The following is a 2,251-nucleotide window of genomic DNA, read 5'->3' as shown; positions in this document are numbered from 1 at the left end:
GTGCCGGGCACCGTGTCACCTTATTCAGCCCTCACAGCAGTCCACGGAAGCGGGTACTGTTGATGTGCCCATTTAACAGATGAGGAGACCAAGACTCACAGAGCACAGCGGCTTGACATCATGCATGGAAGCTCTGTCTCCAGACTGTCCTAGGTCTGAGCTTCTGCACTGAAGGGCACTTCACGTACTCCATCACTGTGCCCGGACTGGCTGGGGAGCCCACAGCCTCTGTGGTCCCCTAGACCACAGACTCTTTGAGCGGAGGGAATGAGCTCCCTGTCTTTCCATCCCAGGTACTCCACGCTGAGTCTGGGCAGGGCTGCAATCACTAAGCATGTCAGACAAAGTGAATAGTGGAGGGTTTGGAAAACCTGTCTTGTGTTTTAACAAGGTGGAAACTTCATTCTCTGACCAAGGAGATCTGCGTTATCATCCGCCTTCAACCCTGTGTACTCTCTTTGGCACCACATATACTAAAATTGGATGATACAGAGAAGGTTAGCATGGCACCTGCACAAGGATGACACTCAAATTCGTGACGTGTTCCTCATTTGGGGGCTTCCCTTGTGGCTCAGCTGGTAAAGAATCTTCCTGCAATGTGGGAGACCTGGGTTCGATCCCTGGGTTGGGAAGATCCCCTGGAGAAGGGAAAGACTACCCTCTCCAGTATTCTTGCCTGGAGAATTCCATGGACTGTGTAGTCCATGGGGCCACCAAGAGTCGGACACATCTGAGCGGCTTTCACACTTTTCGACTCTTGTATCCTGGGTCACCTTGGGTGTGTGTGTCAGTGGCTTCTTTTGTAAAATGGGGACAATCTTGGACTCTCTGCCTTGGCCTGGAGGGGTCAGTGAAGAACCTTGAGCTGGAGTACAGCTGGAGGATGTGGGTCTTGCTCACACAGTCCAACCCAACAGTGCGCAGCATACAGTAGGTGCAGTGTAAATGACGGCAGGAGTAAGTGACTCAGCGCTTTTCTCACCATTTTATTAAAATCTGCAAAACCCACCTGACGTTGACAGGGCCATGGCAGAGCTGAGTTGTCTTGGTTTGGAGCAGGGCTCTGCCATCTTCTGTAGGAATCAGCTGAAAATATGGGGGTTGATTAGGGCTGGTCCTTTAACTGGGGGTGTGCTTACATTGCTGCTGCTACTGCTGCTAAGTCGCTTCAATCGTGTCCGACTCTGTGCGACCCCATAGACGGCAGCCCACCAGGCTCCCCCATCCCTGGGATTCTCCAGGCAAGAACATTGGAGTGGGTTGCCATTTCCTTCTCCAATGCATGAAAGTGAAAGTAAAAGTGAAGTCGCTCAGTCGTGCCTGACTCTTAGCGACCCCATGGACTGCAGCCCACCAGGCTCCTCTGTCCGTGGGATTTTCCAGGCAAGAGTACTGGAGTGGGGTGCCATCGCCTTCTCCAGTGCTTACATTAGGTTGGTGCAAACGTAATTGCAATTTTGGACCGTGAATTTTAAATCATTATAGCTAGGCTCAAACACATCTTTATTAATCAAAATAGGAACCATTACAATCAACATATTTTTGCCAATGAGAAATAAGTTTGTTTATTCCTACAGTGTAAAAACCCACGCCTGGGGATTCAATAAACTCTTGGAAAGCGTTTTCTGCCTCCTGCTGGCTACGGAAGTCTTTCCCTGCAAAATGTTGTCGAGATGCTTGAAGAAGTGGTAGTCAGTTGGTGAGATGTCAGGTGAGTAATGGCAGGTGATGTAAAACTTAACTTTTGAAGCGCTGGTCACGACATGCTGCTGGGCGTTGTCGTGGAGAAGAATCGGGCCTTTCTGTTGCCCAGTGCTGGCTGCAGGTGTTGTAGCTTCTGGTGCATCTCACTGATTTGCGGAGCACACTTCTCACATATAATGGTTTTGCCAGGATTCAGAAAGCTGTGGTGGACCGGATCAGCAGTGGGCCACCAGACAGTGACTTTTTTGTTGCAAGTTTGGCTTTGGAAAGAGCTTTGGAGTTTCTTCTTGGTCCAGCTACTGAGCTGGTCATTGCCAGTTGTATGAAACTCACTTTTCATTGCATGTCATAATCCGATCGAGAAATGGTTCGTTGTTGCATAGAATAAGAGACGATGACACTTCAAAAAGATGATTTTTCGATTTGCAGTCAGCTCATGAGGCACCCACTTCTTGGGCTTTTTCACCTTTCCAATTTGTTTCAAATGCCAAACAACCATAGAGCAGTTGGCGTTGAGTTCTTCAGCAACTTTAATTGTTCTTAGTTG

The 2,251-nt window shown here is 48.9% G+C and overlaps 1 non-coding gene across 1 annotated transcript; it reads left to right on the top strand.

Annotated features, from left to right (window-relative positions):
• Positions 1-449: 449 nt before the first annotated feature.
• On the top strand, positions 450-555 carry LOC112443064 (U6 spliceosomal RNA). Its single transcript, XR_003031339.1, has one exon. It is a non-coding gene; the product is annotated as a U6 spliceosomal RNA (small nuclear RNA).
• The last annotated feature ends 1,696 nt before the right edge of the window (positions 556-2,251 follow it).

Source organism: Bos taurus, chromosome 20, assembly GCF_002263795.3.
Source record: "Bos taurus isolate L1 Dominette 01449 registration number 42190680 breed Hereford chromosome 20, ARS-UCD2.0, whole genome shotgun sequence".
Taxonomy (NCBI): domain Eukaryota; kingdom Metazoa; phylum Chordata; class Mammalia; order Artiodactyla; family Bovidae; genus Bos; species Bos taurus.
The sequence above is the reverse complement of the archived record's forward strand: the minus strand, read 5'-3'. Positions and strand labels throughout refer to the sequence as shown.